This window comes from Notamacropus eugenii, chromosome 5, assembly GCF_028372415.1.
Source record: "Notamacropus eugenii isolate mMacEug1 chromosome 5, mMacEug1.pri_v2, whole genome shotgun sequence".
Classification (NCBI taxonomy): Eukaryota; Metazoa; Chordata; class Mammalia; order Diprotodontia; family Macropodidae; genus Notamacropus; species Notamacropus eugenii.
Genome location: NC_092876.1, coordinates 12981729 through 12996011, shown reverse-complemented (window position 1 = coordinate 12996011; position 14283 = coordinate 12981729). Strand labels below are relative to the sequence as shown.

The following is a 14283-nucleotide window of genomic DNA, read 5'->3' as shown; positions in this document are numbered from 1 at the left end:
ACATGGGAGACTCAGCATGGCATGCACACATCAGAAAGGGTGCTGTGCTCTTTGAGTAAAGCAGAATTGAGGCAGCATGAAGTAAATGTAGGATGTTCAAATTTGGAGTATCCACCCCAAATGTTCACATGGACTATCTGTGCCCAATCTGTGGCAGAGCATTCCGAGCTCATATTGGTCTGATCAGCCACAGTCGGACACACTGAAATTTCACTTTATCATGGTGATGTCATTTTTGGTCCTCTTTGAAAACGAAGGATAACAACAATCTTGGTTGCATTACCTTTGTGCAAAACATTTTTTAATTTAACATAATCTAAGCTACCCATTTTGCATTTCATAATGTTCTCTATCTCTGGTTTGGTCATAAATTCTTCCCTTTTCCAGAGATCTGACAGGTAAACTATTCCTTGCTCTCCTAATTTGCCTTTATGTCTAAATCATGTACCCATTTTGACCTTATCTTGGTAAACAGCGTAAGTTGTTGATCTATACCTAGTTTCTGCCATGCTATTTTCCATTTTCCCAGCAGATTTTTATCAAATAGTGAGTTATCATCCAGAAGCTGGAGTCTTTGGGTTTATCAAACAGTAGATTAGTATAGTCATTGACTACTGCGACTTGTGTACCTAACCTATTCCACTGATCCATCACTCTATTTCCTTAGCCAATACCAAGTTTTGATGATTGCTGCTTTATAATACAGTTGTAGATCTGGTATGGCTGGGCCACATTCCCTTGAATTTATTTTCATTAATTCCCTTGATATTCCCTTTTGTTCTTCCAGATGAATTTTGATATTTTTTTCTAGCTCTATAAAATACTTTTTTGGTAGTTTGATTCATATGAAAATAAATAAGTAAATAAACTTAGGCAGAATTGTCATTTTTATTACATAATCTTGGTCTACCCATAAGCAAATGATATTTTTCCAGTTATTTGGATCTGATTTTATTTGTGTGAAAAGTGTTTTGTAATTGTGGTCATATAGTTCCTGGGTTTGTCTTGGTAGATAGACTCCCAAATATTTTATATTGTTTACAGTAACTTCTCTTTCTATTTCTTGCTGCTTGACTTTGTTACTAATACATACAAATTCCACTGCTTTATGTGAGTTAATTTTATATCCTGCAATTTTGCTAAAGTTGTTCATTATTTCAAGTAGTTTTTTTAGTTGATTCTCTAAGTATACCATCATATCATCTGCAAAAGTGCTAGCTTTGTTTCCTTATTGCCTGTTCTAATTCCTTCAATTTCTTTTTTTTAAATTTTCCTCTGATTAGAGTAGACCGGAAGGTCTTGTCCCCATTGAGGGAATGAATTCTGATAAAGATATTGATATATTAACAAGCCAAGTTGTCCCAAGATTACAGAAAGTCCCCGGTGCAGATGGAATACTTCAACACAGCCTTGTACCATGGCACATGTAAAGAAATGTACCCAAGAAATGGAGATAAGCATGTTTCCATGGCCTAGAAATTCCTTTGGTTGTTTTCTAGTGTCATTTCAATCCTGTCAGACTCCTCTTGATTGCATTTGGGTTTTTCTTGGCAAAGATGCTAGAACAGTTTGCCATGTCCTTCTCCAGCTCATTTTACAGATGAAGAAACTGAGGTAAACAGGACTTAGTGACTTGTCTGAGGTCACACAGCTAGTGTCTGAGGCTGAATTTTGATTCAGGCACTCTTGACTCCAGGTCACCTGCCTGCCTTTGTCCTTTGTCTAAAAACATCTCATTCCACACCAGGAATCCATTGCCCCTCTGACAGTGGTGGACAGCACACTACACCACCAGTCCTCTGGCATCATTGGCTGTTGCTCAGCGCAGCCAACACACATTTGTTAAACACCTTCTGTGTGCCAGTCATAAGTGCTGGGGACACAAAAAGAAACAGAAGATCCTCCCTGCTCTCATTCATCAGAGCCCCTGCGTTTTTCAAAGTTGTTTCTCTGGACTGTGTTATCGTTGTAGGAACCATCTTCCTGGATCTGTTCTCCTCCACGGTCTGCATCAGTTCATGAAAATCTTCCCGCATTTCTCTTTCTTTTGGGGCAGGAATGTTCCTTCCCATTCATCCCAGGAGAGTTCAGCCATTCTTACTGTTCCTGACATGGGGCGCTCTTGGAGGACAGGGACAGTCTCTACTCTTTCAGCAGTTACTCTCGATAATTTTTGTACCTCTGTGTTCTATACCCTTTTTTATCTCCTTCTGCTTGACACCCCTATAATTTTATGAGCCAGGATCCTCCCTCTCCTCCTCCTCAAATTTAACTGAGACCCTGTCTTGGGCCCTGGGTGAGCGTTCACCTTCTCTTGCAAGGAACCTGGCCTCCACATCATTTCCTGGCCATCCCAAATCATGTCTTTGGTCTCCCCTTCTCTTTCCCAGCCCCTTCCACCTCTCCCTCCCTTTATCCCCTACCTTCCCCTACTGGAAAGTAAGTATCTTGAAGGCAGGGCCTGTCTGACTTGCTTAGATCTGGATCTGTAGAGTGTGATCTGAGAGACCCTTAGAAGTCCTGAGGACCCTTTCAGAAAGTCTGCAAGGTCAAAACCATTTTCCTAATAATACGAAGACATTATTTACCTATTAAAATACTTCTCCCTTTCCCAGCCATATAACCATGTGAGACTGACTTTTCTTCATGTGACATATAATATAGCCACAGAATGAATGCAGAAGCAGATATAAAAATCCAGCTGGCTTTTTTGAAGTTGGGCATTAAAGAGATTAACACAAATACATGACACAATACCATTTTTCTCCCCAGATTTTTTTAAATTTGGAAATTAAAGGGTCTTTTAAATTTAAAAAGTCAACATGTAGTGGATTTATTGTTGTTATTTTAAGTGAATAAATAGAAATTGGTAAACCTATTGTGTATATTATATTTAATATATCAAATATAAATTATTTAAAAATTAAAATATATCTGTTTATGTTTCTAATACGGTAAACAACAGAGATAAAACCCACATTAGCCAAAAAGCCCTTTCATGTTCACAATAATTTTTTTAAGAGTATAAGGGGTCCTGAGATGGAAAAGTTTGAGAACCACTGACCTAGATCCTAACATGATGCCTAGCGTGTAGTAAGCACTTACTGTGTACTCTCTCATTCATTCATTGATACAAAAGGGGCAGCAGGTACTTGTGACTTTCCCAAGGTCATGCAGATGGTGTCTGAGTGGAGTTTGAAGGTAACTCTTCCAGACTCCAGGTCAGCCCCCTCTGTGTACTGGGTCACCTGGGTGCCTCTAGAGGGACTTTGTGGGGGAAGGAATCAGAGAAGACATGGGGTACAGAGCAGGAAGGCTTGAGAGGACCCCTGGGACCAGAAACAGCAGTGAGGAACCCAGGAGGACAGAGGCAGAACAATATGAAGGGGGAGGGCGGTCAGGGGGTGACTGTTCAGGGATAGTGTCCTGCAGGCCACAGGAGAATCTGGACACAGAGCTAAGAGATGTGGACGCAGAGAGAGGCAAGGGTCCCAGGGATGTAGCCTGCTGGTCCCGGAGAGGTGGAGGAAGGCAGAAGCCAGTGGGGAACAGGGAGGCCTGCCCCTCTCTCCTGCTGACCCCACACTGCAACAACAGAGGCCACTTGAGCTGGATCTTGACCTTTTATTCCCTGTTCCAGGAGCTGGACTGGGTCAGCTGGGGCTCGCACTGGGGCCTCCCTAGTCCCCAGCTGCTTCCTCCTGTACTACTGTTGAGGTTAGTGGTGCTGGGAGGGACCCCAAAATACTGACATGCCGGATCCTGCTCAAATGAATCCAACTCTAGCCTTCTTTCAACCAAAGTAAAGCAAAGTTTGTTAAAGATTCACCATATTGGGTTGACTCTTAGACAGCCTAAGCAATTGTCACGATTATATTTAACAAGCAGGCCAGATAGAATCTCAGCTAGACAGAGTCTGAGCTGGATTGAATCTGAGGGCCTTCATGGAGGTGAGAAGGACCATGGGAAACATCTAGAGGTGGTCTAGTAGTCTGGGAAGAGAGTCTAAGGAGGATCTTGATGAGACGGGGGTAACTAGTGATGTGATCAAGGGTGGGAAACACTTGGAGGCAATATGTGAGGATCAGACAATGGAGGGCTTGGGTGGGAAGTAATCAAGGATGGGCCAGGTTAGGTTAAGGGTAACAGATTTGAGTGTGAAAGGCCAGATTAAGTGTGAAGATTCCAGGGGAGTTCAAGGAGGTTCCCATCACCACCACCTGAGCAAGATCTGGCCACCAACCCTCTGAAGAACCACAGACTGGGCCGCCAGTCTGGACCAGACTGAAGAAGATGATGGGAGAGATGACAGGGCCTGGGGTAAGACCAGATCGCAGTTCTCATGCACCCACCCCCTCATTTCACAGGGTGGGGGGCAAAGGAACTAGAGCTGAGAGGGCCCAGCCTTGAATGGAAAGGAGAACTGAAGCACAGAGGAGGAAAGTGGCCAGTCCAAGGTCCCTTCTCCAGTCATCCCCACACCCATTTTAAAGATAGGAAGAACTAGCCCAGGGGTACCCAGTGCTTAGTGGCAAAAGTCAGTTTCTTCTGTCCCAAAGGTCTCAGTGCTCTGAAGCTGGGGTCACCTCTGTGAGAGGCCTCAGCAGGTCGCTTCCCCTCCCAGGGTCCTGGCAGGGAGATGGTGTCTCACCTGTCACCTTCAGCATCAGCAGCTTGCTGGGGTTAGACCCAAGGGATGGGTGGTGGGGGAGGTGCACTGCTAAGCCCCCTCATTGACATTGGTCACTGGCTGGATTCTGAAGCTCCTAGGGGAACTGTTGCCCTTCCTTTCTTTCCCTGACCACAGCAAACCCTTGGAAACCCAGGTGAGACTGGCACACCGCTCTGCCCAGAAGGCATGGATGTACAGTCCTGTCAGAAAGATGAGCCAGCCTGAGCTGGGAGCACAGGGAGGGGCCCTCTTTCCCTGCAGGCCCCCCAGGGATCCACGCAGGGCCTGACTCCCCTAGGGTACCAGAGAAGGGGGCCCCCAGGGAGCCTCATGGGAACCAGCCTCAGGGCCTCCTGGGAGGGGCTCTTGGGCTGTCACCACCAGCACTGCAGGGAAGCTGGGCCTGGACCAGAGGGCCTTGCTGAGTAAGTAGCAGGTGTAGAGCCTGGCTGAGGTGTCCTGGATGAGAAAGGAGACCTGATTCCAAATAAGGTCATCAGGGCACCCTCTTTCTCCAGCCAGTACAGGTCAGCCGGGACTGGGGCTGAGCAGTGCAGGGTCACCCTCTGGGCCAGTGAGGAGAGAGCAATCCACAGGACCGACTGGCTAGACACTGTTTGGGAAGAGGGGCAGGGATGGGGGCTCCAGGAGAGCCCCCTCCTCACCCTGCCGTTGGGAGGAGAACAGGGGCTGCTAGTGCCAAGGACTCACCAACTCATGTGGACTGACTCCAGCTCTGACCCAGACAGCCCTTCAAGAGAAGCCCCCTGAAAGTCAGATCTCCCCTTCACACAGTCCTCCATGCACACCTGTGCCCCCCACCCAGCTGCCCCCTCCCTGGAGGTACCCCCTGGTACTGCAGGAGGGGAACATGGGGGGAATGCCCAGCAAATCCCTAGGATTCACTAAGCCAGAGCAGGATGCAGAGGGAGCGCCCCATAGTGCTAGTCAAGTTGAAGCCCCAGGGAGATGGGGAGCCAGGCAAGGTGGGAGGGAACTGGAGGGGTCCTGCCATTGGCCTCGGTTTCCCCCACAAGATCAGCTCAGTCGCTGCCCTGGCCAGACACTGGAGGCACTATGGTGCAACGTCCCACTGATGCCTTGTTGGTGGAGTTAGAAACTGATCCCACCATTCTGGAGAGCAATTTGGAACTCTAACCAAAGCGATATCAAACTGTGCATAAACTTTGACCCAGCAGTGCCACTGATAGCTCTGTATCCCAAAGAGATCAAAGAAAACAGGAAAGGATGTATTTGTACAAAAGTATTTATAGCAGCTGGTACTGCAGGATACTGGCTTCATCCTCACATCCCAAATGGAGGCTTGGTTGTCCTGTCTCCCAGAAGCTGTGTCTGGTGAATCACAACGGTAAGAAAGGGAAAGGCTTTCCAACCACGCTCCCCAGCAGGTTCTCAGACCCATCCCACAGGTCTTTCCATCTTGTGTCTCCTTGGAGAGTGAGTCCCCCTTGACTGAGGCCAGGGCTGGCAAGCTGGCTTCTTGTAAGGGCCACTAGAGGTATGGACATTCTTCACCCGCCAATACAAAGCACCTTTCCAATTCAGTCAGTGATTGGTTTCAAATTTCCTAAATGGAAAAGAAGGTAGAGATGCACATCTGTCCTGAGGTTAACCTATGAACACCTTGCGCACCTTGCCTCATCTGTTCTCTTCCCCCTCCTCTTCCCGTGATTAATCTTCCATTGCCAAACTGTTGTCTCCATAGCCATTCTAATACCTCTCAAACACACCCCCTCCTCTCCTCCGACACTTTGGACTATTGCAGTAACCTGATGGAGGGTTTGCCAGCCTCAGGTTTCTCCCTACCCCGGGCCATCCCCTACTCAGATACCAAAGTGACTGACTAAAGTCTAGGTCTGACCATGTCACTGGTGTCCCTCCTCCAAGCAATTCCACCAGCTCCCAACATCTTCAGGGTCAGATACTCCTCTGCTTCACATTCAAAGCCATCTTCACAACCTAGCCCCACCCCACCCATCACCTCCATACCCACTAACTCTAGTCCAGAGACACTGGCCTTCTCCCAGAAAAATCTCCCGATATTTTCTCTGTCCATGCGCCTCTCCTGGAATTCTCTCCCTCCTCATCTCCATCTGTGGCCTCTCTGGCTTCCTTCCAGTTCCAGCTAAAATCCCACCTTCCACCGAAGGCCCTTCCTGACCTCCTTTAATGCTAGACCCTTTGAGATTTCCACTGTGTCCCATTTACCCCTGCTTTGTCCCTTATTGTTCCCATGTAGACTCCCTGATTAGGCTGGGAGCTCCTTGAGGCTAGGGAGTTGTAATGTTAAGCAACATTACAAACAACTTTTGCTGTTTTTGTTTTATTATAAAGTGTCTCTGATTGAATCTCGCCTTTATCAACCAAGAGTCTTTACTAGGAGTAAAATACAGAAACAAGAGTTTCTTTAACTAGAAACAGTATATGTATTTGTATTGTTAATTATTTTAATACGATTGAATATCTTCCCCACCCATTAATGGACCTGGGAAGATTTGTAGGAAGGCCCACACCTTTTGTTAACGAGGCTCTGGTTCTCCAGGGTTGTGATACCCTCTGGCTCTAAAAAGTATATAAAGACTCTCAGGTGCAGTTTTACTTTGGGGTTACTGACTGGAAGTGTTTGTTTGGTCAGATAGACGCTGGGAAGCCGCTAAGGAGTCCCCCATCCCCCTTTGAAAACCCAGATGTTGGTGCTTCGCTCTCTGGTAACTATGGTCAGACAGCTGGATCTGTCTGTTGATCTGTCAGACATTTGGAAGCGTGTTTGTTGACCTTTGATTTCTCTGTATTTTCTCTGAAGTTCAGGGTGCTGACTTTTTTCTGAACTAAGTGAATGATAAGTGCTTGATTAAAGGGACTGTTAACCCTTTATTTTAAAACCTTTTTAAACCTATTTAAAAACCTTTCATTTTAGAGAAGTAGATCAAAGAACCTGTGATAGCAGGGCCCCCTGTGTATGTCAGGGTCCTTACTGTTACAGGAGTGTTTGTTCGGAAGGGTTGCCTTTTCTTTTTAAACCTGTCTTCAGGGCTTAGGACAGTGGACACAGTAGCAGCTTTTAAAATGTTTGTCAACCGATGGCTGACATGGGCCATAAATTAAATTGGAAAGTAGAGGGAATCGGTGCATCAGGAAGCATCCTGCCCAGTGCTTCCCAGTGCATTTACATCACCTTCCTTTCCATAGAGATCCCTCACTTACCCCTCCTCAGAGAACCATTACAGTAACAAACAAAAAGGGAGAGAGGGAAGGGAGAGAAGGGAGAGAAAGAGAGTGGGGGAGAGAAGGGGAGAGAGAAGGAGAGAGAAAGAGGGAGGGGGGAGAGAGAGAGAGAGGGAGAGGAAGAGAGAGAAAGAGAGCGGGGGAGAGAGGGGGAGAGAGAAAGAGAGGAGAGAGAAAGAGGGAGGGAGGAGAGAGAGAGTGGGAGACAAAAAGAGAGGGAGAGAGAGATTGAGGGGTAGAGAGAGAGAAGGGAAGGAGAAGGAGGGGGAGAGGGAAAGAGAGAGAGAGAGAGAGATAACAGTTCATCATAACTAGCCAAATCTTTTCTGGTCTGACAATTCATGCCAAGCTCTGCCCCCATCACTGCCCCTTTTACAAAAAAGCAAGAAGGGACCCATTTTCTCATCCATCCCTCCAGACCCTGCTCTCTCCTTAGGATTCCACCCCATTGAGGCTTTTTCGGTTTCTTGTTTCCATTTAAGGGATCACCGTATAAATCTCTTGCTGGGTTTGGCTCCCTCCAGGCCGCCTCAGTTTCCCTACATCTTCCAATGCATCTCCCTATTCCCCATCTCTACAAAGACCAGGGGTGCAGAGTCATTGCAGGCAGTTTTCCAGACTGGGAGGACAGTGTGAGTTGGAGCACTGCAAAGATTTCCAGAGATCCCTCTTTTGAGTGATACTCCTGGAACAAATTTCGAATCCGGCTCTCTAGGGAGATTACCCATGCTCACCTGTGCAGGTGGACAGCTCTTGCCTAAGAGTGAGAGAGACCTCTCCCTGCTTCCCCACGCATCCTTGACCAGTAGCTGGAGTAGAGCGACACCCAGTGGACAATGTATATGTAACATCCTCTTTCTAGTTGGTCAGCTGATCACTTCCCAACCAGGTGGATTCTCTGCACTTGGAAGAAAGCCCAGAGAAGGAGGGAGAGGTCAGTGGTTATGGATGTGACCATGACACCAGCTGTACTCACCTCGTCTCCACCCTGCTAGTCACAGTAGGATTCAGAGCTAGAAGGGACTTCAGAAATCCGCTAGTTCAAGTCCATTTTACAGGGGAAGAAAAACAAGTCCCAGAGAAGGGAAGAAACTCACCTAAGGTCACCTAGGTAGCAAGTGGAAGAGCCTGGATTAGAACCAGGGTCTTTTAGGGAGTTGGATTGAGCGCTGGGCCTGGAGTCAGGAAGGCTCATCTCCCTGAGTTCAAGTTCAGCCTCAGACACTTAGTAGCTACATGACCCTGGGCAAGTCACTTTGCCCTGTTTGCCTCAGTTTCCTCACCTGTTAAATGAGCTGGAGAAAGAAATGGCAAACTTTCCAGCATCTCTGATCTCTGAATAGTGACATCTCAAACTCCTGAGAGAACATCTCCATGTTGGGGGAGGGGTCCCTCACACTGAAGACCTGGAGGCCACCTCTGTGATGATAAAAAGGAGGACAAGAGCACAATAGTGGAGAAAGGTCTCTGAACTGCAGAATCACAGTAACCTGCCCAGAGGTGGTAGCATATGAGTGGGGCTTTAAGGGATGAGAGATATTTCAGAGCCCACCATGGTATGCCGAGGGGTGAGAGTGTGCTTAGCTTCATCAGGGATCCCACAGGCTCCATCAACTGATCTGCCAGTTTACTGACTGCCTTGTTCAGAGTCAGACGTTAGAGCTGAAATGGACTTTGGAGCTAATCTGGTACAATTCCTTTAATTTACAGATGAGGAAACTGAAGCTGAGAGAAAACTGAGGCCTCCTGAGCACATTTATAACACGAAAACGAGAGATGGCTAGTGAGTGTCTGAGGTGGGATCTGAATTTAGGTCTCCTGATGCTGAACCTACCACTCCATCTGCTTGGCTGTATCCCTGCTCACAGGAAGCTACCTAAGTCTTCACAGGCACCTTATGAAGGGTTAGATTGGCAGGGGCACAGAATGGTGGCAGGAAGGCACCTTGTTTCCTGATGCATCCAAGGCTCTGAGCTTGGGAGAACAGGTAAGTGGTGATGCTGGAGACAGAAAGCTTTCCCCTTGGTTTTCTGCATGACTCTGGTCTAGTGTGTTTCCCATTGTGTGCCTCAGTTTCCTCCTCTGCCACTTAAGAGATACTGGAGTCAATGATATCCAAAGTCCTTTCTAGCTTTGGTAGCCAAAGTCTAAGAACTTTGCTGTTCCTCTAAGGCTGGAAGGATATCAGAAAGGGGAGGATGGTCTGCTGGGGCTGATGCTGAGTTGGGGGGCAGACATCTTGGGGTGGGATAGGCAGGAGAGAAGTATGGTTTGGTTCTCTGGACTCTAATACCCTCCCCAGAGCCTCCTACTAGACTCTGCCATCCCTCATGGAGAAACAGTGACCTTGTGGTGCCACCCCCCCCCATCCTGGGGTCAGCACCTACCACCCAGAAAAGGAGAAGAATGTGGGGCACAGGGACCATCCAGTTGTGCCCCTGTCCCTAAATGAGACAGCCTTCTCCTTCAAATACACCATAGAGGACATCACTGAGCAGTACCTCTGCCAACATCTCAGTCCAGAGATGCCCTAGAGCTCTGGATGCTCAGAGATGAGGATGGTCCTCCTGCCCTGAATCAATCCTCCCTCTCTTGGTCTGGCTTCCAGCTTTGGCCAACTCCCTGCCCTCATCCTAGAGAGGGTTCCTTCAGGCAGGCTCACAAAAGCCACTCCATCTGCCTCCCTCCAGGGAAGGTTTCCAGGGCCCCAGGTCTTCACCAAAGTCTGGCCTCCTCCACACAGCAGAGTCCTCTGTTTCTTATCATGCTTTAACATCCTAGAGGGATTGAATTTAGCTTGATGAAAAATGAGCCATCCTAAGTGAGGACAGCACAGACATGGGTCTTCCTCAGCCTCTGTGGTCCTCACTGAACACCTTCAGACAGAATCTGAGTGGCCATTAGTCAGGAACTGCATAAGGGATTTATATTCTGGGGATGGGGAGATTAGGTGGTCCCTGAGACCCCTTCCTGCCAGGGGAGTCTAGACATCTCTGATTCTGGACGCCAAGCACTTTACCTATGGGGACTCTGGGTAGTTATCAAGGCTCAGGGCAAAGGACTGGTCCAAGGTCACAGATAGCCAAGGGCCATGCTGGGATTGAATCCGGCTTTGTACGTCTTACTGTGAGTCCATCAAAATTAGAGAATTCCATTTTGGAGAGCTTATATACCTCTATGGAGTCATTTTCCCTTCAGTTCAGGCCCTGCCACACTGTGTCTGAACTGTCTTGGCACCTGCTTTCACTAGCCATGACACCCAGCGCTCCCCACCCAACTTTCATGGAACCCAGGATGATACTGCTCCCTGGGTCTGCAGGCATGGGTCTAGGGGTAGCCTGGGACAAGTCTTCTCACTCTCTAAACCTCAGTTTTCCCATCTGTTGCTAAACCTAACCCTAGTTCCCAGGGGCTAGATTAGACCTCTAATATTCCTGACAGTGCCAATCCTCTGGGCCTCCCACTCTGTGGGAGCCTGCAGCTTCCTAAGCTCACTAGTCTTTTCCTCTGGGCCTCATTCTCCTCAAAGTCCCAAAGATGGGCCTTTCCCTTCTTAAATCTACGATGCTATTATATCATCCTTCCCAACTATCCTCAGACAATGCTCAAGGCACTAACCTAGGAAAGCCTAGAGACCAGGAGAGTCTTTGGGTAGAAGAGGCCCCAGGGTTCATGGGGTCTGTGCAGGGGACAGTGGTCCTCACAGGGTCTCCTCCAACTAGATGACTCAAGGACAAGGAGTTAGGAAGGCCTGAGTTCAAATATAGCTTCAGACACTGAGCAAATCACCTATCTTCTGTCTGCCTCAGTTTCCTCCCCTGTCCCAATAGTGATAATAATGGCATCTTCCACTCAGGGTTATTATGAGTATTAAATGAGATATTTGTAAAGTGTTTAGCACAGGGCCTGCCACATAGTAAGCATTTAATAAATGTTTATTCTCTCCCCTCTAACTCTAAAATCCTAAGAGCCTTTGCTTGATGATAAGATCATAAGCATTCCTTTGGGCAGGAATCACAGGGGAAAGGGGAAAGCACATGTGATTGGGAGAGAAACAGATTATCATGGTCAGAATGGACCAAGGGACATCAGGACAGCTGGAGGATATGGCTGATGCCCTGCAGATATGAGTCACAAAGTTTGCATGGTGGTGTCAGAATTCAGGTTCTCATGGCCATGGGTCCTCTGAAGGGATAAAAACTCTCTGCTGCTGGGGTTAGGGACCCTGACTGGCTCCCTGGCATGGGAGCTGCAAAGGTCAGACCAAGAAGAAGGGTCTGCCAGTGCCCAGCAGTGGCTCCAGAAGCAGGATAGGCATGGGAAGATGGATGCAGAACTCAGAACTGGACATTCAGGTGAGATGCATACAGACTTCCCTTTTACTCTCTGGTTTCCTTCTGCTCCAAGCATCAGTTTTAGGTCCTCCTCTATCTTGCCCAGCCCTGGGATTCTTCAGGGGGGAGGAGGTGACCCTTTGATGCCACACAGAGTGCACTAGGCACAGAGAGGTGGTAACCACCCTGAGGGTCACCATGGGAAGTCGGGAGCAGACCACAGCAAACCACCCTGTAACCACTTCCCATGCTGGAGTGAATCACTGTTATATGTCTAACTTCTCCCTTGCTCTGATGAGTAAACCTGGCCCACAGTGATCTCCCTCTGTCCCCAGATCCCCAGCACTCTCTTACTGTCCCAGGGCCCTGGGCCCCCAGGATACCCCAACATTATATCCACTTGGCCAATATTTTCTCAATGTCAGCCCCCACATTCTCACACTTATTCAAGCCAGTCCCATCTTGCCTTGGCCATCTACGCCCCAGGCTTTTCCACTTTCCCTGAGCCTAAGACTCCCAACTCCAGGCCTGGCTCCAAGGAAGCCCAGAGGACAAGAGCCTCTCAGCTGAGGGCTCCCAGGGGTTCTGAGAGGTAGATTATGGGGAATGAGGGTATGTGCCTCCAGGCACCCCCAAGGAGGTGAGGGACCACAGACGTTTCTCTAAGACATTGAAGTCTAAGTCTGACAGTTGTGCCCTCTTGACTTGCTGTGTCTCTTCTCTGAGCCTCAGTTTCCTCTTCTGTAGAATGAGCCCCTAGAACCCTCCCACACACAACGAAGGCAGTCCAAACATCCCAGGTGCCAACGTTGGCCTAGCTCCTGCCATAATTGTTTCTGGTCTAAGAGAGAGATGGTCAAATGACCATCCATTTATTAAAATGCTGGCATAATTAATAACATGATGAGATCACCAGAGGGTGAAAGGGTTGATGGGTCCCTTCTCTTCTCCTCTCCCCCTGCCGGGAAGCCACAGGGGCCAACCTTACCTCTGGGCACAGAAGCTAAGAAGTTCAAGCTGCTGTTTCTGGTGTTTCAAGCTCCCAGTGGGTCAGGCCTTATGTCTCCTCCGGATGTGGCCTGCATTACCCTGGGGATCCTGCTGGCAGGCGTCTGGAGCAGACAGAGGGAGCCAAGAAAAATGCTGCCTGGACGTCTGGACCAGAAGTGCAGCACCCCTACCCTGCCCCCCTCCCTGTGATGTAACACCCTCACTAAGGGAACTTGGTCTCTGTGTCAGAGGACAGTGAGAAGAGTAAAGGGAGGGGCTCCCTGGAACCAGGGAAGGGGATGTAGAACATGTTCAGTCAACAAACAACTTCTAGCATCAGACCAGGGGCAAATGATACAGTGTCCTCAGGGCCATTTCACTCTACTGGAATATAGGCATTAGCACTGAAAGGGATCTCACTTTGCCTTACCTCATTTATCCATGAAGAAACTGGGTACAACGGCCAGAGTGTGGCTCTAACAGCCCCCCAGCATTCTGCCTGGGGTCAAACCCTGCCTGGAATAGACAGTCACAAGTCTTAGGAAGGACACTAGCAGAGGGGGAAGAGAGGAAGAGACTCAGTCTTTTTAAAGCAGCCACAATGTGCCTCGCAAAGTGCCAACTGCTGATAGAGCTCTGGGCCTGCAGTCAGGAAGCCTCAAGTTCAAATCCAGCCTCAGGCATTTGCTAGCTGTGAGCTCCTCAGGACTCTGTTCTGGGACTTTTCTCCTCCCGCTATCCTACCTCAACTGGGGATCCATTGGGCTTCTTTAGATTTAATGATCATCTCTATGTGGATGATTCTCAAATTTACCTCCCCTGCCCCAGTATCTCTAGGACCTTTGAGTGGGATAGACTTAGTGAAGACTCCTCAGATTGTAATTTTTCTTCCAGGGGTGAGGTCAGGCCTAAAGGCTCAAGGTTACAATATTTTTAGAATAGAATAGTTCCATATAAGGATATAAAACTGTGTAGTGTATTAGAGTCTCAATGATTGGACAAAACTTACATAATTCCTCGATGTCTTCATTTCAAAAGGGA

At 48.1% G+C, this 14283-nt stretch overlaps 1 long non-coding RNA gene across 1 annotated transcript; it reads right to left on the bottom strand.

The window, feature by feature from the left end:
- Positions 1–5921: 5921 nt before the first annotated feature.
- On the bottom strand, positions 5922–13412 carry LOC140503457 (uncharacterized). The gene is made up of 3 exons (XR_011966795.1): positions 13241–13412; positions 8653–8821; positions 5922–6260 (listed from the first exon to the last, which is right to left on the bottom strand). It is a non-coding gene; the product is annotated as an uncharacterized lncRNA (long non-coding RNA).
- Positions 13413–14283: the final 871 nt, after the last annotated feature.